The 27209-nt window shown below is 46.1% G+C and overlaps 1 long non-coding RNA gene across 1 annotated transcript; it reads right to left on the bottom strand.

The window, feature by feature from the left end:
* Positions 1-14262: 14262 nt before the first annotated feature.
* LOC146813436 (uncharacterized) lies at positions 14263-26603 on the bottom strand. The gene is made up of 3 exons (XR_014966037.1): positions 26476-26603; positions 17388-17710; positions 14263-14376 (listed from the first exon to the last, which is right to left on the bottom strand). It is a non-coding gene; the product is annotated as an uncharacterized LOC146813436 (long non-coding RNA).
* Positions 26604-27209: the final 606 nt, after the last annotated feature.

The following is a 27209-nucleotide window of genomic DNA, read 5'->3' as shown; positions in this document are numbered from 1 at the left end:
TACCGCCCTCAACGTCCCCAACAAATGTCCATGTGCGAGAGATAGGGTTGGGGGGGGGCAGAGAGGGTCGGAGAGTGAGAGCGGGGAAGGGTTCACTGAGGGCTGTATTGATGCACAGAGGATCGTGGGTGCCTAGTTATTTTAATTACAGAGATTCAAAGGTTTCATGCAGAGGAAGGAGTGTGTAGTGAGCTTAAGTGTGAGGAGCAGGCAGAGTGACAGCTCAGAGGGTGCAGTGAGGGTCGGGGAGGGACAGAGAGGGCTGAAGCGAGTGCACCAGTGCAGAGGGGAGTGCTGGACGGTGAATGGGTTGCAGTGAGGGTTGTAGTGAGTTCTGGAGTGGGAGTGTGTTCCAGTGAGGGATTTAGTGAGTGTTGGAGGGTGAGTGTATTGCAGTGAGGGCTGTAGTGAGTTCTGGAGTGGGAGTCGGATTCTGTGAGGGTTTTAGTGAGTGCTGGAGGCGAGGGTTGTAGTGAGTTTTGGAGTGGGATTCTGTGAGGGTTTTAGTGAGTGCTGGGGGTGAGGGTTGTATTGAGGTCTGGAGTGGGAGTGGGTTTCAGTGAGGTGGTTATTGAGTGCTGTAGTGGGTTACTGAGTGGTGGAGTGAGAGGGCGATGCAGTGAGGACTGTAGTGAGTACTGGGGGGGAGGGAGTCGCGGTATGTGGGGTGACTGCGTCCTGACTTGAACATAATCACTTTCACTGGCGCTGTGTTACACTGAGTGATTCTGGGGTTCAGGTCTGGCGCTCACAGCTGGCGCAGGCCAGTAAAGACGCCTGTTACGCACAGAACATGTACATACAGTGCATGTTCTGCATTACACACACACGTGGTGTTGTTGACCATACGTACATTCATTCTGGTGCGCAGTATATTGGGTACAGGACGGGTACTCACTGCTGTAGACGCCAAAGCTATGCACGTTCGGAGGACACATGGATGACACACTTTGTATACACTGGAGCTAAGATTGTATATAAGTGACAAAATGTACTGCTGTGTTCTCCTATATGTGACGGTGTCAGACAGTCATTTCAGTGCACACAATACTCAACGCCAGAGTTTACCAGAGGCTCGCGGAGCCGCGCCTTGTGCACACGCCATGCGGTGTGAGCTCGAATAGCTCAGGATGACAACAGTATACCTCGGGTACAGTATACTTTGTAGCACAGTACTGGGCGCTACACGCCATACGTACTCACCACCACAGTTTACCAGAGGCTCTGGGCAGAGCGTTGTGCACAGGCAGTGCGAGGTGAGCTAAAGTGCGCATAAGATGTATACTGTATCCCTCGGGGCACATTATTGACGGAACCCAGCAGTGCACGCGTACTCCCCGCCAGAGACTTGCTGCGCTGCGTTGTGCACAAGCGATGCCAGGGGAGCTAGAATGCGCACAAGATGTTGACAGTACTCAGCGGTGCACAGAATACTCACTGCTAGTACTCACTGCCAGAGTTTGTGCCTAAGGCTTGGGATAGTCACGGGTCCTCAAGGGAGGGAGGCCCACTGGATGTATTCAGTGCACACCGCGACATTGCACGATTCCGTGCACACCGGTACCCAGTGCCAGACACTTCCCGGGTCGTGCTGACCTGTGTTACAACGTGTGGCCTTTGGTGCTGAATGGGGCAAACAGTGTCCTTCTAAGTGCAGGCCAGGGTATATTTTGTGGCACCTCAGGCGCAATTTGGTGCCCACCAGCGCAGCGCGCCCAGGACTTTGTTGAGCTTAGCGCTGCGCAGGCGTGGCAGGAGTGCAGGTTACACATGTGCAGGCCAAAAATATCGTCCTGCACAAATATCGACTACATACATTCCCACAGAGCGCATACACAGGGGGTGGCCCATACACACCCAGGGAGTCAGATTGCGGCCTCTTAATTGGTAATACGCACAAGTCGACATTTAAACATCAATATTATTGGAGAGAGCTGCACTTGGCCCGTACTCTGAGTATTGTATGGAGTACGTCAAAGTACTCATTGCCAGAGACTGCCCAGGGCCTTGCTGAGGTCACCACAGACAACATGTGGTATTAGTAACTGGGGGAAGGGCGGCGGTGGAGGTAAATATTGGGGTACAGTAGTGCGCTCTTTTGGCCGAGACCGGCGCTGTGCATACGCAGCGCTAGATGCTCACGGGGTGGCACATTAAAGGTACACAGTAATCGTTGTGAACATGTATGTGGAGGTAGGTGCTCACGGGCGACCTATACAAGGAACGTAAAGTAAACACTGGGTGTCAGTACAGCACAGTACACACCGCCAGAGCGTGCAAGGGGCTTGCTGAGCTCGGTGCTGTGCACACGTGGTGCAGATGCTCACAGTGTGCTTCATATACGGTACGCACAATAAACACTGAAGTGCAGTAGTAAGACTGAGTTTGCTCGGCGCTGTGCACATGTGGTGGGGTGCTGGGGGCTCACACTGCTCAGAGGGAAGGATAATCGAAAGAGATGTTCAACAAGCATACAAAAAAGTACAAAAAAAGTGTGGCAAGTTAATACTAAACCTTTGGTGTCACGCCGCGGTAAGAGATCCAATCCCGCTGGGCGTGGATCAAAGGAGACAGGGTGGTAACAAGCAGCGAGTGGCATGCGTACAGTGCAATCATTGCACTGGCTTTTGCGTAATTCGTGACGCACAACGACGTTCGCGAATGAAAACGTAAGGTGGAGCTGGGACGAGGCTTTTGGAATCGTATCGATTCCAAAAAGCCTCGTATGACGAGGCAGCGCATGCGCACTGCCTACGTCAGGCCGAGACCTAAAAAGGGGACTAGATTTGATGTTCAGCCAAGTTTAGTTGTGATTCAGCATACATTTTTTAGAAGAGTTTAAGTCCCAGGTGAAGATGTGGACACGTATGTAACCACACTTAGGAGGATTGTTGTGGAATGCCAGTTTGTGTCTTTAGTGGGTCAATTAGTGAAGGATCCGTTTAGGCGACAAATCAATGATAAAATGATCAAACAGAAGTATATGTCAATGGGTAATCCTTCATTAGAGGATACTATTAAACCAGCGAACAGTATTGAGACCTTACAAATATCAGCCAAGGAATTGTAAGGGAAAGGTCCGCAGTCTGTTGCCTTGGTTAAAACGAGCAATGGTAAAGGTGTTAAAGACTATAAGCAAAGTGATAAATCCAATTCACTTTTTCCTCAACAAAATGTATGTTTTAGGTGTGGTTAATTGCATGCAAGTAAAGAAGGAAAGCAATGCCCAGCCAAATATGTAACATGCAGAATATTTAACAGATTCAGACAATTTGCTGAAGTGTGTCAGTCTTCCAAACCAAAACAGCAGTTAAATGTGTCGCCGATGCTTGCATTCAGGAGGAAGAAGATGTGAACATAGGGAAAGATTTAAGATACATGGTCTTGGATCTATATATTGAAATCATGGTGGGTGACAAAAAGTTTAGATTGTTAGACTCCGCCATGGAAAGGCATGCGGAGAAAACTGTGGGGGTTGGCTGCACTTGGGGGGCACCTATGGTACCCCCCTACATTGGCATGCACAAGATGGCAGGCACCGCGCGGTGCCTGTCATGTTGTGCATGCCAATGCACAACATGTATTTTTTACATTGCGGCGGGTGCTGCTGACAGCACCGCCGCTGCAATGTAAGAAATGCGGGATGTGACCGCCAGGGTGGCGGTCCCATCCTGACTGGCATGGGGGGACCACTGCACCTCTGGTGGGCGGTCTCATTTGCAGTTTTGGTGGTGGGTGGACTTTCATCGTAATAGGCCCCTTGGTATCCAGCAGAGGTATTGTGCCCAAATTAAGTCTGGTGGAGAGCATTATTCAGACGAAACCCCCTGCAGACAAAGCTGAGTTCAAATCTTTTCTAGGCTTGTATGAATTCTCATCACGTTTCATACCGGATTTTGCAACCAGGTTGAGACCTTTATCACAAATGTTAAAGAAGGGTGTCATGTTTTAGTGGAATGGTGAATGCCAAGAGGTGTTTGAATGGGTAAAAGAACAATTAATATCTGTGAACGTTTCGAAACACTATGATTCAGAATTGCAGTGTATCTACTGTTGACGCCAGTAATGTAGGGTTAGGAGCGGTCTTGAGCCAGGAAGGGAATGGTGCTGTTAGGACCACTGGCAAGGCTTCACGTGTGTTGACGGGTGCAGAAAAGCAGCAGTCAGTCATTGAAAAGGAACTGCTTGCCTGTTGGTGAGCATTTATAAAGTTTAGGAAAAGTGTTATTCAGACTGACCACAAACCCCCGATAGATCTTCTGAGTGGGAGCACCCTAGTACAGCGCCTCAGCAACATCGGAATCCAAGAGAAGGCACTAGATTGGATCATCTCGTTCCTCAGACTGACCACAAACCCCCGATAGATCTTCTGAGTGGGAGCAACATGCGAGGCTTTACACCACAATTGCTCCATTATCTTCTGAACTTTTGCAATTTGATTTTGTTCCTGACTACATCCCTGGTAGTAAGAATGGTCGTGCAGGCTACTTGTCACGGTCTTCTGAGTGTGTTGAGGTGGACAATGATGATGTGAGAAACGAGGACAAGGAGGATTGTGGAGCTGTAGATTTACCGGAAGTGCGCTCTTCGGTGGAGCGGGAACGGTGCACGGCTGTCGGGGTGACTCTGCCTTGACCATGGTCATGAGGTCTGTAGAGTCGGGTTGGCCAATAGAAAAGAATCTCGATTTTGATTGAAAACTTGCGTAAAGGCTGTCGAGGAGCTGTCAGTTGAAGATGGTTTGTTAGTGAGAGCTGACAAGTTGGTGCCACCTGTTGTCCTGAGGAGTGCTCTTATAATTAGAGCCCATGAAGGCCACTTAGGGGCAACAGTGACTACAAAACCTGTTAGGTCGACGCTTTTGTGGCCTTCCATGGGCAGGGAGATGGATTGAGTTGTGAAAGAGTGTGTTGTATGTTCCAGCTGTGATAAAGCTGCAGGTGCGCACACCTCCTTTTGTCCCATTAATTTACCATCTTTGCCATGGGAGAAGGTGGGATTGATGTTGTTGGGCCATTTAACTCTTCGGACAGGTCATCTAGGTCTGCCCTGGTCATGATGGATTATTACACCGAGTGGCGAAGGTCAAATTTGTTAAAGCGCTTACGTCAGGATTGGTGGTCGATTTTTTAAAAGAAGTTTACTTGAAGGAAGGTTTCCTTGGTTTTTACTACAGTAAGTAATCCCTCGTCGGGGTCTGAATTGCAGGGATCACTCTTGCTTATACTTGTTTATTACAAGTCCAGATAACAACTTGCCTACTGTGTCTCCAGGTTTGTTAATCGGGTATTGGGAGACCCTCCGGGAAAGCCCCGGTGAACTTAACAAGAACTGTCCATGGCCGAGTCTGGCACTCTCTGCTCTGTGAAGCCTCCTGTCACTCTGGTCCCAGATCAGGGTTTGCTGTGGATCTGAGATCACAAGTTCCAGTTCCAGTTCCAGTTCCAAGATCGCTGGCTGTCCATCCTGGGCCCTCCAGTTTGAAGAAGGACATCGCCTCTTCCCCGCACCCTCGCTTTAAATGCTTCCACAGCATAGATTTAGACTGCAAGGTGTGATTTTAAGCCCAAGAAGGCTTCGGTTTCCTCCCACAGGAAGTCTCTGGATTTCTGTTCCAGCAGCTCCACATGGGTCTACACTGCATGCGCTTGGGGACCACCAGAAGGATGCTGCAGATTCACTTAAACAAGCATTTGCAATGCAATAGGTCTCGCATTCACGCACATTTAAGCCTTTGGCATTGTAAATGACAAGGCCTTTTATTTATGTTTTTAAAACCGGAACATAAATAAAAGGCATCGTCATTTGCAATGCCAAGAGCTCAAACTCGCGTGAATGCGAGACCTGTTGCATTGCAAATGCTTGTTTCTCTTTCTAGTAATCTCCCTGAGGGCGGGGGTCAGTGGGGGTGGATGTCGGTAGGGCAGCATCAGTGAGTGGTAAGTGAGGTGGTTAATCTCGGCAATGGGAAGGCGAGGCATGACTCAAAAGCACCTCCGGCCTGTGCTGAGCTCGAACGCACAGTTCCCGAGGTGCTAATGTTTGAAGAAATCAAATTTGAGGGGCGTCTTCAATATCTCTGTTAGGTTCAGAGTGCTGCGAGACCATACGGGTGGCATCAGCGCGCTATAAACTCTGGTGACATCTCTAGTTAGGCATCGAAAAGATTAGAAAAGCGCTAGACACATGTCAACACCAGATTCATGTCAAGTCTTGAAACAAACCAACACTATTCAAATGCAGAAGAACAGCTCCCTCTTGTGTTTATACAGGGGATATTACACAGCTAATTGCACAAAAAACACTGCATTAGATTCTGCACACCCCAAATCTAAGGTAACGGCACATTTTGCAAACCGTCTGCGTTCTGCACGGGCCACACATAGGGGCAGATTTACAAGCCCCTTGCGCCACTTTTGCGTCACTTTTCCAATGTTAAAAGTGACGCAAAAGTGGCGCAAGGGGCTTGTAAATGTGCCCATAGTTCTCTGGGAATAACACAAGGTGGCACATGCGCACACAGGGGGCCTCCGGCGCCAGCAGAGCGCTGCTTCCCTGTTAACCCCTTTGAACGCTGAGGCTCGATATTGTATAAACATTAGGACCTTCGCAATGACCAAGCAGCTTTGTACAGGCCAGTGTACATGTTCGAGTCCAAAAGCATCCCTTGGTGCAGAGCAAGGAGCGGACACGCGATATGAAGTCGAGTGACCAGCAGGGAGAACATCTCGACGGACAGGAATAAACAGATGTGTCGCCAGTCACTCCCGGCGTTGCACGCTCGGTTATCTAGTCTGGACTCCCAGATTGTGTTTTGTGTGGACAGCTTGAAGTTTACTTGAGACAAGCATCGCCTGTTGGACGTATTAGCTTGGCCAATCTTTTATAGCCACGCTGTACAGCATCATGGGTGCGTTACGTCTATAAAAAAACAAGCATTTGCAATGCAACAAGACCTGCATTTATGTGAGACCTATTGCATTGCATCACGGACAATGGGAGGGGGGAGCATTGGCAACAGGAGTGGGGAGGGGGGAGAAGAGGGCGAGAAGGCACGAACAAAGTAGTGCTCACCGTCTAAATAACACGTACGGTCGTACCGTGTAACACTCAAAGTAAAGGGGCCAGTAACCAAGGAAGGATACAAATGACGACATGGCCTTAATAAGGAGGGACTAACCATCAATCAATCAATCAATCAATCAATCAATCAATCGCATTTATAGAGCACGCTACTCACCCATCAAGGGTCTCAAGGCGCTGGGAGGGGGGGGGGGTCAGTGCTCGAAGAGCCAGGTCTTGAGCTGCCTTCTGAAGGAGAGGTGGTCAGGTATGGCGCGAAGGTGGCTGGGCAGAGAGTTCCAGGTCTTCGCTGCTAGAAAAGAGAAGGATCTTCCTCCGGCGGTGGCTTTGCGGATGCGGGGTACGGCTGCCAGGGCCTGTCCGGTGGAGCGCAGAGTGCGCGGGGGAGTGTAGAAGGAGACGCGGTTGTTGATGAGTTTGGGTCCGAGGTTGTGAAGGGCTTTGTGTGCGTGGGTGAGTAGTCGGAAGGTGATCCGCTTGTTGACGGGTAGCCAATGGAGTTTTTTCAGGTGTCCGGAGATGTGGTGGTGGCGAGGGATGTCCAGGATGAGTCTTGCGGCAGCGTTCTGGATCCGTTGGAGTTTCCTCTGCAGCTTGGTGGTGATGCCGGCGTACAGGGTGTTCCCGTAGTCCAAGCGGCTGGTGACGAGGGCGTGGGTGACGGTCTTCCTGGTGTCGGTGGGGATCCAGCGGAAGATCTTGCGGAGCATGCGGAGGGTGTTGAAACATGCCGAGGTCACCGAGTTCACCTGTCTGGTCATGGTGAGGGAAGAGTCCAGGATGAAGCCGAGGTTGCGCGCGTGGTCGGTGGGTTGGGGAGTGCTGCCTAGGGCGGGGGGCCACCAGGAGTCATCCCATGAGGTGGGAGTGGGGCCGAGGATGAGGACCTCCGTTTTGTCTGTGTTCAGTTTCAGACGGCTGTCTGTCATCCAGTTCGCTGGATGACGCTAACGAGCCTCATAATCAATCAGAAGGCAGCATTTACGAAAGACAATGACACGAGCCAATTAAAAACATGGGCGGAGAGTGGGCGGAGCTTCCACTCCATACTCCATTACTGCATGCCTCGCAGAGTGCTCGGCACATGCGCCCTGCGGGGATGCGCACTGACAAAACTCTCCCCTTCTCAGTCACAGGGAAGGAGACTTAAAGAAAGCCGGAAAACGAATGGCGTGAGGCAGAGCAGTAACTTACACTGCCTTTTGTGTGCTTCGTTATTGTATCTGCACTTCTCTTCCTTTATATCAAGTAATACCTCTAATGTATCTGTTTGAACCATGAGTTAATTGTGTCATTAATTGTCCAGTAACTGAGTTCCCCCCCCCTACCAACCCCTGGAGTGAGGCCTGACTGCTCCAAGTGCTACCTTTGGAGAGTCAAGTGTGCCAATAGAGTTCCTTGGTTGCCCAGTTTTAGTGCCCAGATGACATGATGCATGTGTAGAAGCCACAGGCTTGGATTCCTATATGAGGCGATTCTCTGGTCGTTGACTGCTGAGTCCACGGGGAACCTTTTCATGCTGAATCTATTTTGTAAGCCAAGTTCCTCACGGAGACTTGGCTTACAACACACTCGGACTCGGATGTGGTTTTAGCCCTGGCCCCGGGCTTTCTCATCCAGTCCCAATTACGTTCCTCCGGTAGAGGCGGCGGTCTGGCCATTCTGCAAAGAGATCATTTCTCATGCAGAATCAGCGATGCTCATATCATAGATTCAGAGAGCTGCCACTTTACCATCCAGCTGACCCCGACTAGATCACTGGTAGGCCTCCTGGTGTATCGTCCCCCTGGACATTCTGGTCCCTTTACTAGCGCCCTGCTAGAAGCCATATCAGCATTGGCCCATTCTACACCTAACTTCACTGTGCTAGGGGACCTCAATATTCATTTTGATGATCCCCTAGACACAGGGGCTGCTGACCTGATTCTAGACCTGGCTGTCTACGGTCTCCAACTGGTTAATACTGGAGCCACCCACATTAAGGGCCATCTGTTAGACCCGGTTTTCACAAATGTCCACACCCTCCAGGCCAAACCTTCCTGCCCCCTTCCATGGACAGACCACTTCTTAGTTCCTCTCTTCTTGCCAGGAGAATTTAAGAAGCCCCATAAGCCTGTCACGTATACCCGGGACGGGGCATGGTCCAGACTCTCAACAGAGGACTGGGCCAGAGCCCTGGAATCAACGACCCCCGCCCCCTCGGGGGATCCCGTCGTAGCGGATAGCAATTTTAGGAAGTGGATCTCCAATTCACTCGACTTGATCCTTCCGATAAAAACCCGCGAAGATAAAAGCAGAAAGATAGGCTCAGCCCCATGGTTCAGCCTGGAACTCAGAACCCTCCGCAAGGAATGTAAAAAAGCGGAGCGACTGTGGAGGAAGGACTGGCTCCACTCTAGTAAGTATTCCTACCGGAGGACGGTGAGAGCATATAAATCTGCTCTGAAACTTACTAAAGCCTCTTCTTATGATGATAGGATAAAAAATGCCACTAACTCTGCAAGAGAATCCTATCTCATCACTAAAGAACTCATGAAAATACCACAACCCCCTTCACCTACCGGGACCTTACCGGACAGGAGCAATGAACTTGCTAAGTACTTCGGGCCCGATTCACAGAACTAACTTAAGACAAAATCCTAAACTTACTACCATTTTGGTATTCACAGAAGGCACTTACTCATTTTGGTATTCACAGAAGGCACTTACTCATTTCGGTATTCACAGAAGTTAGGAGTCCTAACTTTAGGACTCCTAAATGCCTTTTGTGAATACCGAAAGTCTTAAAATTATGATTTTTCTCAGTTTAGTAGTAGTATAGTTAGGACTCCTAACGTTAGGACTCCTAAATGCCTTCTGTGAATACCGAAAGTCTTAAAATTAGGATTTTTCTCAATTTAGTAGTCCTAAGTCTAAATTTAGGACTACAAAATTGAGAAAAATCCTAATTTTAAGAATTTCGGTATTCACAGAAGGCATTTAGGAGTCCTTAAGTTAGGAGTCCTAACTATACTACTACTAAACTGCGAAAAATCCTAATTTTAAGACTTTCGGTATTCACAGAAGGCATTTAGGAGTCCTAAAGTTAGGAGTCCTAAACTTAGGACTACTAAATTGAGAAAAATCCTAATTTTAAGAATTTCGGTATTCACAGAAGGCATTTAGGAGTCCTAAAGTTAGGAGTCCTAACTATACTACTACTAAACTGCGAAAAATCCTAATTTTAAGACTTTCGGTATTCACAGAAGGCATTTAGGAGTCCTAAAGTTAGGACTCCTAACTTCTGTGAATACCGAAATGAGTAAGTGCCTTCTGTGAATACCAAAATGAGTAAGTGCCTTCTGTGAATACCAAAATGGTAGTAAGTTTAGGATTTTGTCTTAAGTTAGTTCTGTGAATCGGGCCCTTCAAGTCTAAAGTCTCCCACATCCTAGCCTCACTTCCGCAGCCTAGCCAGCTACCTTGCTGGGACAGCGCTGCGCCTGACATTTGCACAGGATGTGCCCCTCGCCCACTGCTGACCACCTTTAGGGCGGTCTCAACGGACGAGGTCGGAAAGACTTTGGCCAAGATGAAAAGCGGCTCTCCCCGTGACCCTGCTCCCATTTGGTTTCTGAAAGCTGTCGCCCCTGCGATTGTGCCCACAATCCTGGAGTTGATCAGTGCCTCGCTGTCCCAAGGCTCCGTCCCCCCTAGTTGGAAGGGGGCGGTAGTTAAAGCCCTTCTCAAAAAACCCCAACTGGACCCCACTGATTTGGCCAACTACAGACCGATCTCGCTTCTCCCGGGCATCAGCAAAATTGCCGAGAAACTGGTTAACGTCCAGCAGTCCCAGTTCCTGGAATCTAATAACCTGTTGCGCCGGTCCCAAACTGGGTTTCGTCCTGGCCAAGGCACGGACACTGCCCTCCTCGCCGTCATCGAGGAGGCAAGGCGCATTTTAGATTCAGGGGGGTCAGTGGCAGTGATCCTCCTGGACCTTAGTGCAGCCTTTGACACGGTGAATCACCGTGTCTTGCTCCACCGGCTGGCCAGGGCGGGACTTGGGGGCACAGCGCTGGCCTGGATTGAGTCATTTCTGTCGGGCCGCTCGTTCCAGGTCTGGGATGGCAATTCCCGTTCTGATTCACTGCCTTTGACTAGTGGGGTGCCACAGGGCTCCTCACTTAGTCCCACTCTTTTTAATGCCTATCTGGCTCCTTTAGAGGACGTAGTTGCCCCCTTCGGCTTCAAAATGGTGAGTTACGCGGACGACACGCAATTAGTCGTCTCGCTCTCACATCTTGACCAATGCCCAGACAATCTCCTCCACTGCCTCCAGGAAATCCACCTCTGGATGTGCGAGTCCTCACTCAAGCTTAACGGGTCCAAAACTGAAGTTATGCTGATGGGCAAGAAATGGTCAGCAATTCCATCTTCAGTTTGGCCCGATGCTATGGGTGAGGTGCCCGCCCCTAAGAGGGAAATTAAGAGCCTGGGGGTCTGGCTCGAACCAGACTTGTCCATGAAAACCCAGGCAACTAAAACAGCGGGAACTTGCTTCGGACTTATGCGCTCAGTCCGTAAGATCCTTCCACTGCTCCCTCCCCAATCAAGGAAACTCCTGGTTCAAGGACTGATCCTGACGCGATTGGACTACAGCAATGCTGTTTACTTGGGAGTCCCCGAAACTATCCTGGGCAAGCTACAACGAGCCCAAAATGCGGCTGCCCGGATGCTAATGAATCTTCCCCCCAGAGTCTCTGCCAGACCAGCGCTTAAGGCTCTCCACTGGTTGCCAGTGCGAGAGAGGACCGAGTTTAAGGCAATGTGCATCGCTCACAAACTCCTCAATGGACAAGGCCCTTCCATTCTGGGAAATATGGTGACTCCGTACAAAGCCTCGAGATCCCTGTGCTCGGACAATGAGCGACTAGCCAATGTCCCTAAGTTCAGGAGAGTACGCACTGGTGGCCGTCGCTTTTCAGTAAAAGCATCCACACGCTGGAATTCGCTCCCTTGCTGTCTGCGGTTAGAACCTGTCTACCTACGCCTCCGCAAACAGCCTAAAACTTTGCTGTTTCCCAAATAAGTTCTCCCCCCCCCCCCCCCCTCCCTACTCGGCCTATTCAAGTTCTTACAGCGCAGGGATGCCTCCGGGTCACCAGGCGCTTTACAAATCGTTAAATAATAATAATAATGATAATAATCAATATTACGGTGGGACACCGATTTGGCTGGGTGCGCACCTGTATCTCTAGACCCCCATGACATGGGTGTTTCAATGTAGGAACACTGCAGGGACAGCCCTTAGGAGGGCAGAGTGAGGTCTGGAATATAGCATAGGTAAAACAGGGACACACAAAGAGGTGGGCGGAAAGATGCAGCGTGTGGAGGGTAGGACAGACCCCTTCAAAGGCTAGCCAAGCCATCATCATGTATCAACCCTTTTGTAGGCCCAAAAAAACAAATGGACTGACCTGAAGTTTTAAGACACAATGAATTCCTCGTGATGAAAAACAAATAATGTTAGAAGAGAAAGAGACTCAAAGAGATTCAGGGAATGAAGGTAAGGGAGCACAGGAAAGATGGAGACAAAGCACGTGTGATCCAGGATGTACAAAGGTGGAATTGTAAGAGAGGAGGGGGAAGGTGGTGTTGGAGAAACAAAGCACTGTACTGTGTGTGTAGTTTTGTGATTTTTCTCGCTGCAGGAACAAATGGGATGAGATGGGAAGCATGATAAACGAGTGAGAGAGGATGCAGAGGAGAATCAATAGAGAGCGGTGTGGTGCTTCATTGCTGCAGAGGATCACACTCGGTGGGACATCTTGAAGCAGCAGTCGTAGCCGCCACCCAGGAGCTTCCTTTGCAGGAAAAGGTGGACCCAAACTATCTTCAGGTCTACTTCATGGTGGGACTCAGGGAGTACAGGATTAATAACAGGCCAAGTTCCCTCCTAGACCCGGTATGGACCGCTGAAGACTGGGCTGTTAGTGGGAACACCAGTGCTGGGTTCCAGGCTTGGAATCACTTTCCACAGCCTAGAGGAGCATCTACTGTCTCAAAGTGGAAAAACAGAGGTGGCCGAGGACTATGGACCCTGCAGCATCCGCGCCAGGGCAGCGGTTGGTGCGTTGGTTAACGGGTGTATGAAGAAAGAAGGGTGCGCGGATCACTGTGGATCCGTAAGGATACAAGCATGGGCACGGGACACACGACGAATGAGAAGATCCGTGGATTAGTGGATTGGGAAGTGGGTGCAATCTCCCAGTTGCAAACATTAAAAAGTTTACTACGGCATGCATGGCTGAATGCCTCGAGTATGAACAAATGGGTTAATCCATGGATGGCTGATTTGATAGATGGATGGTTGGATGAACAAATGCATGCTATCTCTGTGGGTTCAGGGAATAATCTCTATATTTTATTCTATTTTGTTATATTTCAAATTTTTGGAAATCAATTCAGTAGGTATTTTATCACCTCAAGTGCTTTGAGCAGGAGGCTCCAGACATGTTGGTCTTTCATTGCAGGGAGATTCGGTAGTAATCCAACAGATAATGGGAAGGGAGTGAGTTGGCTTCTTCTGGCCTGAGTTGGCTTCTGCTGGCCCGTTTTGACTTCTGCTGGCCTGAGTTGGCTTCTACTAGCCTCAGTTGGCTTCTGCTGGCTACAGCTAGCTTCTCCTTGCCTAAGGTGACTGCTTGTACTAGCATGAGCAATCCTTCATATGTGTGCTGGATTAACGTGAAACCCTTGGTTTGGACCACATTGAGTTCTGATGCTGACTGATATATGAGCACCCGAAAGCATTCTAAGCTCATGCAGGGGTGGGGGTTGGGACAGGATCATTGATGGGTTGGACGCTCACTTGAGGGACGGCTGAGATGGTCAGTATTGGATCCATGGACCTCTGGGTGGGTGCGACAGAGTTGTGTTAGACTCTCCTCAGGGACTCATGTCTGGCGATGAGGAGATGTGGTCTGTTGGAAATGGACTCTACACGGTGAAGACGGCTGGGTCCAGGCCTGCATCGATCACTGGGCTAACCATAAACCCTCCAATGGCAGCTGTCTCCCCCTCTAAATCCCTGCACTGATGTGAGCTCTTCCATGCTTCCTCTTCTATGAATGAAACATTGCAAGAGACATTAAAACAAGCCAATCAAACACACAAGAACAAGTGACGTCATTAATGCAGAGTCTACAAGATGCTTTATTTCTTATAATCAGAGCCTGGTTAGAACAATCTTCTGTTTCACAGAACTGGAGGCTGAGACCATCGAGGTGGGACCCAGGATTCAGTTCATTTCTAAAATTAGAAAGAACAAAAGAAAATGTTATCTACACATTCCTCATAATTACTGTACTACAATTGAAGGACAGTTTTATAAAATATGTCTAATGTCATGTTTGAATTGTATAAGGAAAACGAACTCATAAAACAAAGTAAACACACAGGATCATCTGATTTACTGTGCAAATTATGATTGCCTTCGAAGAAAGAACTAATCAATATGCGTCTATTTATCAATATATATTTTGTTTACATACATTGCATTTTCACATCATGCAATCTCCACATTTCCTTTTAATTTCACATATTTGATCTGTACACAAAGCCCCATATGCTTCCTCCAGATGTTTGTGAGTTCAATGTATATGGTTCAATACAACTCTATTTATTATGCAGGATGCAGTACCAACAGCCATCAATGATAGGCCCCACCAGGAACAGAGTTTTTCTAGTTAAATTCTACCAAGTAACTGGTTTGACCACACGCTTTTTATAATGATGATATCCCCTTGTCTTTGTGAACCAGGGCATCGTGTGAATCTAGGGCACACTATTCAATGCATGGTATCCAGATGAATGACCAGTGATTTTTAGGTGATGGCCGAAACCTTATGTCAACGTGTGTGAAACCTATGGATTGACTAAACTTAAATAAGAGTAAGGTTACAAAAACACTTCCTGTAATTAAATCCAAATATTAAGATGCATCTGAATAACAGATTTCTAGTGCTTATGTAAGAGTTGAACTCTCAGCTCTGTCCTGGTAATGAAGGGCCCCAGTATCCCTGAAGCAAACACTATTTCCACAAGCCAGCTTTGATCACAAAGTTTATTCTTTTCAGTAATTGTGTCCCACTGCTGGAAATTCAGGGCCAAGTCACACAGTGGTCCAGAATAAAAGTTAATTAGTCCCAAAGAAAAAGCTTTGTAAATCAGCCCCACAGACGACAGAGGGATGGTACCAACAATATTTGGGCAATGGAAAGTGTGGTCCAGTCGCCGCAGATAGATACAGAGATGAAAAAGGAGCAGCCCACACTGCCAGGCCAGGTTCTCTCTGAATGAGAACACAAGCAAACGTAGACTGTTCTTACTGGAGCAACAGGAAACCATAGACCGGTTCTTTATCAATCAATAAGAAACCCTAGAACTGTTCCTCCTGGAGCAACTGGAAACCCTAGACCTGTTCTTACCGGAGAAACAAGAAACCCTAGACCTGTTCCTACTGGAGAAACAAGAAACCCTAGACCTGTTCCTACTGGAGAAACAAGAAACCCTAGACCTGTTCCTACTGGAGAAAAAAGAAACCCTAGACATGTTCCTACTGGAGAAACAAGAAACCCTAGGCCTGTTCCTACAGGAACAACAAGAAACCCTAGATCTGATCCTACTGGATAAACAAGAAACTATGGACCTGTTCATACTGATGAAACAAGCAACAATAGACCTGTTCCTACTGGATGAACAAGAAACCCTAGACCTGTTCCTACTCGAAAAACAAGAAACCCTAGACCTGTTCCTACTTGAAAAACAAGAAACCCTGGACCTGTTCCTACTGAAGCAACAAGAAACCCTAGACCAGTTCCTCCTGGAGCAACAAGAAACCCTAGACCTGTTCTTACTGGAGCAACAAGAAACCATAGACCTGTTCTTACTGGAGCAACAAGAAACCCTCGACCTGTTCCTCCTGGAGCAACAAGCTACCCCGGACCTGTTCTTACTGGAGCAACAAGAAACCCTAGACCAGTTCCTCCTGGAGCAACAAGAAACCCTAGGCCTGTTCCTACTGGAGCAACAAGCTACCCTGGACCTGTTCTTACTGGAGCAACAAGAAACCCTCGACCTGTTCTTACTGGATCAACAAGAAACCCTAGACCAGTTCCTCCTGGAGCAACAAGAAACCCTAGAACTGTTCTTACTGGAGCAACAAGAAACCATAGACCTGTTCTTACTGGAGCAACAAGAAACCCTAGACCAGTTCCTCCTGGAGCAACAAGAAACCCTGGACCTGTTCTTACTGGAGCAGTACTAAGGCTGGTATGCAAATGAATGGGGCTAATCCTAGGTTTCATGGTTCCAAAAACAACTTACTGGGATGTGGTCTGAGTAATTACCAGCGACTGAGTTTAATTCATGCATTCTATATTTTACTTTTTTGTGTACATCATTCTGACTCTAAGTGTGACGAGTTTCTGGAAAACAGGTCCAGCAATAAATGACAATTTAGTCACCCGCTATCACCCAAGTAGGAATCTACGCTCCACCGAAGCCTTTTTGGCCGTGGTTCCAAAAGTTAAGAGAGCGAGAACTGGAGGCAGAATGTTCGCTCTGAATGCCTCAAAACTGTGGAACTCACTCCCGCTTCAACTTAGATGCAATCCCAACCTGCAATCTTTCCGCAAACAATTAAAGACTCTTCTGTTTGCTAGGTCTGCCCTGACCCAATCCCTGTCCTAACTCCCGCCGTACCTTCCCACTCTGGCTGCCTCCTTAGCGCTTGGACGCCCGTTGGGCAGCAATCGCGCTCTACAAATCGATATACAATACAATACAATACAATACATAGGTCACGTGCTAACTGTGCCACTGGAATCAAGTTGCACCTGACTGAGGAGACCCAAATAGTACAAACTCAATCTTTGGTTGCTCGTATTCTGGTTCAAAGAGGGCCTGGCTCAGCAGTTCGGGCTGCACTGTTCCTATTGGAGTAGAAAGAAGGCTGATTTGCATATGGCTCTATGCATATGGTCAGGAAAGTCCAATGCACCAAACTTGTCATCAGGGTGATGATCAGGACCCCCCGATACATCATACCCCATCTGATGCAGTGTAGTGATTGTCCATTACGTTAGTTCATACACACACCATATACAGCATGTATGTGTGCCAACAAACACATTTGCATTTAGGTGAAGGCTCACATGCACTTCTGCATGCATGCACACATGTGCATACACATACATACAAACACACACACACTCTCTAACTAAAGTGGCATGTTCCCAGTGGATTGTAATTCTTCTTACCGTCATCTAAAACTAAGCTCTTGGTGGCATGGGTCCTGGTCCCATTCCTGGAGGAGGTGGTGGTGGACCAGCAGGGCCGCGTGGTGGAGGTGGCGGTGGCCCTGATCCTCCTCTGTTATTTCCTTCACCTGGATTAACTCCATGATTGCCATGTGCTGGCATGTGTCTCGGTGGCTTGCCATCTGCTGGCATGTCTCTCGGTGGCTTGCCATCTGCTTGCATGTCTCGCGGTGGCATGCCATCTGGCCGCATGTCTCCCGGTGGCATGCCATCTGGCCGCATGTCTCCCGGTGGCTTGCCATCACCACCCCCTTGGGGAGGCCCTGTGTGTAGAGAAGTCAAAATAATGAAGAAATCAGTCACTTCTTTGTCCATGTTTTTGGGGTTTTTCATTCAGTATCAGTGGGCATTGAGTTATGAAAATAAATGAACACAGGTTTCAGAAAAGGGAGATAAGGAGTGTCTAGTGCATGTGAGTAACATATGTCTATATAATTATGCATTGTTCACAGGAGACCAGGGAAGGAGGAAGGTTGGGTGGCAGGAGATGGACTGATGATGGACTTGAAGCAGTATTATCAGAGTCTGAGTTAGAGGTGGACGGTAATCCAAATTCCTGTGTTTTCTGGAAAATTGGTGGTTGCCATTTCCAAACCACACACATATTGTACCTTTGTCAAACTTTCGGTGTATTGGTGGCACCCTAAGACCTTATTGCGTCTTCTAGAAGCACCACCCCTGAATGCATCTGTAAAACACAGGCCCATGTTGCATATGGAATATAATTGGACTAAATCCTGTTCTCTAAAGAGTTCTTCATTTAGCCAATGAAAAACCTCTGAACAATGGGCCAGATGTACAACCATTTGCTTTTGTGACTTGCAAATTGCAAAAAATTGCGAGTCACAATTTGCGCGTCGCAAATGTACAACAATATCAGAGACACTGTTAGTGATTCTCAATGGGGTCGCAAAAAAGCGAGGCTCATGAATATTGATGAGCCACTCGCAATTTGCGAGCTCATTGGGAATGACAGGCCCTCCCAGGGATGGTGGCCTGCTGGGGTCAGCAGACCACCATGTCTGGGACTGTTTTTAAATAAAGCAGTTTTTTAAAAAAATGCAGCCCGTTTTCCTTGAAGGAAAATAGGATGCATTTAAAAAAAAAGTAACATTTTCATTTCATTTTTTAAGGGCAGGCAGTGGACCCTGGGACCACTGCCTGCTCTTAAAAATATTTTCCTATGCATTACCAAAGGAGAAGGGGACCCCTTCCCGTTTGCGAATGTTTTACCACCTACATGAAGTAGGTGGTAAATTGTAACTATTTTACGACCACAATTGCAGTCGCAAAACAGTCATACATAGGGCTCGGACTTGCTATTAGGAACAGACGCCATTGAAACACCCCTTCCTCATAGCCAGTCACAAATAAATTGCGACTCGCTAAATAGGGTTTGTACATGCCCTTAGGTATTTTTGCATGCGCATACGGGTCGCAAACATCTGTTCCAATATGTACATATGGAGCCAGCTTATTGTCATAATTATTCATAGCCTATAGCCTTTCCTGGCAGGCACCAAACTGGGTTTTCACTCGGGAATAGAGATGAGTGAAGCTTTCCTGCTTGGGAAGTGCCTTGTATAAATAATAGGAGCTGTTCCCATGAGCACCAAGGTCAGAACTGATTAGCATAAAATGGGCCTCTGTCTAGAGTGGCACTGTGTGTGAAAAATGATGGGTTGGAATGCTACTCAGTGTGATTTCACTGGTTTTAACTTTTGGAAATATTCCCCCATCACCTTTTGTTTGTTTGAGGTAACACCACAAGTAGACAAGGATATGCCTAGACATGGTTCCATTACTTGTTATACACAAAATCCAAGCTGTACCTTAGTGATGAGTTGGAACAAGGCAAAAACTGGTTTGGGGTTGCTTATCTTTTCTTGCAGAGGGGATGGACTGCTCCCATGACAGACATGTTCACGAGTGATTTACATAACATCGGCCTCTATTGGTGAACTCTTTTCTTTTTTTTTGAAACAGCTCAGAAGTGGCATAAAATCCCTGTTTTAATGTGAAAGCCAACATGCAAACTATGGGTTACTTAAGGATTCACAAGAGTTTCAAGAATTTGGTGACAGAAAAAAAGTGCCATTTAACACATTCATGCTCTTGAAAAGATTCTTCACTTGGTCAGAACGAGGTGTCCTGTGTTTCCAAAAAAAGCTTGAGAGGGGCCCATACAGTTTCCTGAAGAAGGAAGTGATGTGATCATCCAAGCATAGGGCTGAAACATGTTAGCCATCACCATCTCTGCAAGATTAATCAATGTTTTTTTCACACTTTATATGGCACATGTCTGTATGATTGATACGTTTTGATCTCTGGGGACTGGGAGGAAGAGACATTCACATTTCTAGGTCAGCGATGGACGAAAGTAGCCACTGAGTAAAAGTGCATTGCAGTCTACTGTCATAGCTGCACCATTCCTCAGCTCTGTTTAGCTGAGCCCCCCCCCCCCTTCAGATCTATGTCAGTTCATGTATTGAAAGTCTATTAAATGGGTCATCAGAAATGGGAAATTTCCACAAGTGCAATCGTAGCCACCATCACCCAGGATGTGTAAGTGGCCTGCAGACCATTCTGTGTGGTATTGCTTTGGTAAAGCATTAATTACCTTGGGTGGTGGGAATGCTGGTCCCCTGCTTTACACTGGTATTAACAAAAATAATTCCTTTTTTTTAGGTCGAGCATTCGAGACCTCTTGTATATACTTTAGTATATACTTATATGTGTATGTACTTTGTGGGCTCTGGAGATCAGCCCTAGTACTTGTCTGCTTCCGCTTAGGTGCTTTTTTTCTGTTCGCCTGCCTCTATTTAACTGTCTTGATAGAAAGCAACCAGCAGAGGTCAGTAAAATTCCAGAATTGCATTCTGCTGAGGGACTTTCTTTTCTTGTTCTGGCAACTGCCTCTATTTAACTTTCTTGATAGAAAACAACCAGCTGAGGTCAGTAAAATTCCAGAATTGCATTCTGCTGAGGGACTTTATTTTCTTGTTCTGGCAACTGCCTCTATTTAACTGTCTTGATAGAAAACGACCAGCAGAGGTCAGTAAAATACCAGAATTGCATTCTGCTGAGGGACTTTATGTTTTTTTTTCTAGCAAATGCCTCTATTTAAGTTTCTTGATAGAAAAAAACCAGCTGAGGTCAGTAAAATACCAGAATCACTTTAGCATTCTCTAGATTCCAGTCCATAGAAATTGTCTTCCACGAGCACCCGTAGACAATAATATTTTTTTCAAATCTTGTATTTTCAGTGATATGACCACCGAAGGCCCTGGTTTTATAATAAAAACAGAGCTTTAGACTATGCCATTTCCCACTGAAAGGCAATATTTCTCTCCATGTGCTCCCATACCTGGCATGTCACGCAGTTTGGTGCTCACTTTCCCTCCATGTTAAAGAACAATAGATGTTTCAGCACCCAAGCTAATGTGCTGCATAGCTAAATACATATAAGGTACGAAAGGCGAGACTGATTGCATTGCAAATGGTTGTTTATATTACACTAACTGCAATCTTAGCAGTTCATAGTGCATTACACAACTTGATGGCTTTCTCTTAATTGAAATAAAGAGCTTGTCTGTCAATCAAACCAGTGACCCACAGGCCATGCACAGATCTCAGCAGCAGGTGCTTGAATTACTGAGCTACCCCAATGTCAGAGAAGGTAGTTTATGCAAACCATGGACCATGATTAGAACAAGCCCTGGGTGTAGGCACTGTATCAAAATATTCGTGTCAGAATATATTGTGACATAAATATATTGTTTTAAATATTATTTAGAAATAGCACTCATTGGAGGTAATATTAGAAAATATGCATCTGGTAGGGCCATATTTTTGTAAATATTAACTAGGACTTGATCTTCTGCATACAAAATTCTGACACACAACCTTGGTGTTCCCTTTACGAGAAACCAGTACACTGACAAAATATCGACACCCAAAATATACCCATACAAAAATAGAGTGACCAAAATATCGGTCAAACATATCTACATCCTATACTTATAATGGTCAGTACAAAAATATGGAGAAGGGAAACATCAATGTCTTAGATGTAGTTGTCCAAAATATCTGTATTAGATTTAATATAAATTTTTACAAATATAACAAATAAACTTAATATAAAAAAGTTAAACACACATTTATAATAATTTATTTATTTTTATATATATATATATATATATATATACATATATATTTACTTTAAACCAATAATTGTAATATCATTGTAATGTATTTAAAAATGTAACAATAACATAAAATCTCTTTAAAAAAAACATTAATTTATAAATTAAAACATTAAACTATTTAGAAATCTTTAAACTTACATTTACCACTCCAGAGAGTGCAACAGTAGAGAAAGCGTTGGATAGCGTAGGGGTAAAAATTACTATTCCCACTCCAGTGAGTGCAACATTAGGAAAGTGTTGGATAGCAGAGGGGTAAAAATTACTACTTCCACTCCAATGAGTGCAACATTAGGAAAGTGTTGGATAGCAGAGGGGTAAAAATTACTATTTCCACTCCAGTGAGTGCAACAGTAGGGAAAGTGCTGGATAGCGGAGGGACAAAATGTACCATTCCCATTCCAGTTAGTACATCAATAGGGAAATGTTGGATAGCGGTGGGACAAAATTTACCATTCCCACTCCAGTCAGTGCATCCATTGGGAAAGTGTTGGATTGCGGAGGAGCAACATTTACTATTCTCACTCAAGTCAGTTAAAAATTGAAAACAAACAAAATATCATAAAAAATTTCTCTCTATATATATATATATATATGTTACAAATTGAAACAGATATATTTAATATAAAAAATAAAAACATATAATGAATGTTAAATGTTAAATGCATGTCACAAATACCTAAAAATATTATATTAAATAAAATTAAAAAAATATTTCTCCAAAAATTAATTCTTTTTTATTTAGAAATTATTTATTAACAAAAACTACACACTTCCAGAAGACATTACTTATGATACGACTACTCACCACCAGAAGACATTACCTACGATGCGCCTGTTCCCCGCCAGATGACATTACCTATGGTATGACTACTCACCGCCAGAAGACATTACATATGAAACAACTATTAAGCCCGAGACTATATGACCTACAATATGACTACTCACCACCAGAAGGCATTACTTATGATACGACTACTCACTGGCAGAAGACATTACCTATGCTACGACTACTTACCGCCAGAAGAGATTACCTATGATGTGACTACTCACCGTCAGAAGACATTACCTATGATATGACTACTCACCACCAGAAGACATTACCTATGGTACGACTTCTCACCGCCAGAAGACATTACCTATGATATGACTACTCACCACCAGAAGACATTACCTATGATACACCTACTCACTGCCAGAAGAAATTATCTATGATACCACTACTCACCGCCAAAAGGCATTACCTATGATACAACTACTCAATGCCAGGAGACATTACATGTGATACGACAACTCACCGCCAGAAGATATTACCTATGATGCAACTACTCACCGCTAGAAAACATTACCTATGGTATGACTACTCACCACCAGAAACCATTCCCTATGATACGACTACTCAATGCCAAAAGACATTACCTATGATACGACTGCTCACTGCCAAAAGACATTACCTATGATACAACTACTCACCGCCAGAAGGCCTTACTTATGATACGACTACTCACCGTCAGAAGACATTACCTATTGTACAACTACTCACCGCCAGAAGACATTACCTACGATACAACTACTCACCATCAGAAGACACTGCCTATGGTATGACTACTCATTGCCAAAAGACGCTACTTATGATACGACTACTCACTGCCAGAAGAAATTACCTCCGATACTACTACTCACCGCCAGAAGACATTACCTACAATACGACTACTCACCACCAGAAGACAATACCTATGATAGGACTATTCACAACCAGAAGTCATTACCTATGGTACGACAGCACCAAACTTAAGTAGGGCCTTGGACTATTCTCTCGATCATCAGATGATACATTATTTCTGGACCTGCTTATAATTTTACTGCACCATGCATGGTGCTTCAGGCATCATTATCCATAGGGCTCCTGGTTTTATGGTATTTATGTGTTAGCATTTCCGTCTGTATTTATTTATATTTATTCTGTAATTTCTGAACACATTAAGGGCCAAATTACGATGTTGGACAAACCTAAATTTGTTCAATATCATCTGGGAAGTGCTACCGAACGACCTCCTATCGTCGGTCCCAACCCAGCTATTAGGATGTGACCAGACACTGTTTGGTCGCAATCCCATTCTTTACAATAGGAGCATGCATTTCGAACAGAATGCATGCTCTCATTGTAAAGAGCAGAGGTGCAGTCCATCCCTGAACCCAGCGGCAGGCACCTCAAGGTGCCTGACACCGGATGCAGGGATCAACAGCCTAGGCCACCATTCAGCGGCATTCTACCCATGGGAGGCCTGGGGGGGGCCCCAAAGTCAGATTCCCAAAGCCTTTCTGTGTCGGAAAGGCCGGCACAGAAAGGCTGTGGCAATCTGCCATTGTAATCCCTCAGCCGGAAAGAGCCGGCTGAGGGATTACTGATGGCGAATGGCAGAGGCCATTCGGAAATCCGATTTGGATTCCCTTCTGGCCGACCCCATCAAAAGGGGTCATAGAAAAGGATTCTGAATGGCCGATTATGATGCGGTCTGTTTCAGCTTGCATCGTAATCGTGTCCCTAGTCGAAATTGTTATATTTCCACAATAATTTAACTGAGAAATATGCACTCCTACTTTGATGCCTGTCAGGTTTTAACAAATTAAATAGCCATATATAACACAACAGTACACCTATATGTAAGGTATCCGCATTATACAACATATACATGTTAGACAAGCACTGATTTAGGGAAATGTCAACCAGGTTTTTTAACTCCCCTTGCTGTCAACCTGCTCAGGCGTTCAAAAGAAGCTCAACATTTTTTATTTTTCTGCGTTAAAATTAAATACGGAAAGGAAACACTTTGGGGCATCTTTACAAGCCCCTATGTGCTTTGCCTTATTTACAAGGCAGCATTAAGCCACGTAACATGGCTTAACGCTGCCTTGTAAATCAGGCACCCTTTCACGCTGTACTTAGCGTGAAAGGGGAGGGCAATGGGAATTATGGTGGGCGTTCCACCGCAACACACATGATTTTGATGCTGCCCCTATTTACAAGGGTGGTGTACATAGGATGCAGAGCCAAAATTGAGACCACGGAAAACCTGGTTTTAAACAGGTGAAAGGAGGAGAAGTGCTTTATTTCTCCCCAGTTTTAATGTTTCCATGTGTGCTGCACACATAGAAACAGCAAAATGCCACTGATTGTTTATGTGCAGGAAGGTGCCCTCTCCTGCACATAAACAATCAATAAAAAAAATTACATTTTACAACTTCTATGTGTGCTGCACTAAGCAGCACACATAGAAGTTACAAAATGCCATTTAAAATTCTTTATGTGCAGGAAGGGGGACCTTCTTGCACATAAACAATCTTCCCCTCAACACAGACACCCTTGCACTATGGTGCCAGGGAGCCTGCGTTGGCGCTAGGCTGTAAATTTAGCGCCAGCGGAGGGAGAAACGCATGGCTGCACAATATTGTGCAGTGGTGGAGCATGGCGTTAAGCCAAACAGGCCAACGCCACTCTCCGCCACTTCATTGTACATATTCCCCATTGTTTTCTGTCTGTATTTATCTGTAAAATCTGTAAAAATGGAAAACTGGGCGCCTTAATTATCCAGTATAAAGACTCTTGTAAGACCCATAAATGCTGATTGACCCTCATGGCCAGTCACTGATGCTTGTCACTGTTCAGTTTGTATCACAGCAGAGGCCACCCTCAACCCTTTATCAAGTAAAGTCAGAATGTCCGGACCCAGAGTAACTACTCTCGAATGTTTAGTTTTTTATTGGGCCGTGGTTTGGAGAGCTCTGTTGTTTTGAGTGGAGTTTGAACATTACAAGTAAATGTATGCTCTTCTATAATTGTATACATTTATGTGCAGAGTCCTATTTCGCCTCCTGAACATTCTTTTAGATTTTTTGCTATCCATAAAACATGTGTAATAACACTTATGGTGCAGGTTTCCAGTTGTACTTTCACATCTGTTAAGTGACATTCTTAAGGCTGGCTGGTCCCTCTGCCTGGAACTGTACGCAGCACACAATAGCGTACAATTAGACAGAGTGGGAGGGGCTGATGATTGTACACATCCACATTTTTTTCCCTACAGGGAACCTGTAGGAAAGCCCTTCGCCTACAGACTTACCAGATATGGGGGTGAGCTGCCCCTTCACATCCTGGAAGGGGAGTTTCTCTCACCCTTGGCTGCTGTATTACCATGTGCAGGTTGGAAAGGGGTCACATTTTGATTTGTGAAACCTTACAAGTAAACCACTCCCTGTGTTGCCCGCACCCCTCCCCTTGCGTGGGTTTCACTACTGCAGATTCCTCTCCACTCACACTCCATTTACTCCTGCAAGGAATCCTCTTGGGAGTTCCTGACAGACATAAATGTGGCCAGGATGAGTTTTATGGACCGGGCTCGTAACCTTTTCCCATCTCTTTACGCGGGTGCCCGGTGCTTTAATGCTCCTTCCCTTTTCTCCTGGTCCATGGCTTCCTTCAGTCCTGTGTCTCAGAGTTACTTGTCTTCTTTCCTCTCCTAGCTCCACCTCCTGCTCTTCATGTACTTCTCACTAAATGTTGATTCCCCCCCCCTGAGCACCCCTGACCCCATCTCCGCTTCCCTGTCCAGTCTTAACTCAAGAAGGAAAGGAAAGTCCACAACTTGTAGAGGAAAGTCTCTTTTCCACCACACTATACCCATTGTCAAGGAAATTCCACTTGTGGCTTCTGATTGCAACACTCCTTCCAGATATCTGAGAGTTCCCCATCACAATCCAGCTCTAAATCAGCCAGTATATTTCTATATATAAATATTTCTGGACGGAATGTCCCGGCCACTTACCAAAAGCTCCAGGTGGAGGTGGAGGCCGGTCGGCCAAAGCCAGGGACAGCAAGGCGGCGAAGAGCAGAAGGACCCTCATGGTAAGTAGCGTCTGTCTCTCAAGAAGGTTTAAAAAGTGAGGAGCTAGCGATGGATGCAATCCACAAACCGTGCTGCATTTATACGCAACCAAGGAGCGGCCTCAGTCGCGACACAGGAGCCGTCATGGAAACATGGAAATCCTGGAACCCATAATTATCAGATTTGCATCTTTCCATGAAGCTCAAATTCAAATGCTCCAGCGTCTATTAAGAGATCAGTTCCAGGAAAGCAAAACACTGGAAACCATGAGAAATCCTAAAACAAAAAGTACCAAAATTCCAATACGCAGTGTAATTGCTAGTCCAATTGTTCATGAATTCTCCACCTCTGGGCTTGTAGGAGGAATTTGGCGACTTGATAGCCGGGAGCTATGGCCCTCTGAATATGCAGATCCAATGGCCAGCTCCACAAACACCCTTGCAAATTAATAAGGGCAAAAACAAAAACCTGCTCCAGGAACAGAGGCAGGATTACCACTAGTCTTGTGCACCATCTGCTACCAAGAGGTAGTTTTGTGTTCAATCAATCAATCAGGGAATTTTAAAGGCCTCCACTCACCCGAGAGGGTCTCAAGGCGCTTGTTGGGGGAGGGGTGCAGCTCTGGGACAACCGAAAAGACAGGTCTTGAGTCTCTTCCTGGAGGTGTGCAGAGT

The sequence above is a fragment of the Triturus cristatus genome, chromosome 7, assembly GCF_964204655.1.
Source record: "Triturus cristatus chromosome 7, aTriCri1.1, whole genome shotgun sequence".
NCBI lineage: Eukaryota > Metazoa > Chordata > Amphibia > Caudata > Salamandridae > Triturus > Triturus cristatus.
Note: the sequence above shows the minus strand (reverse complement) of the source record. Positions and strands in the feature narration are given on the sequence as shown.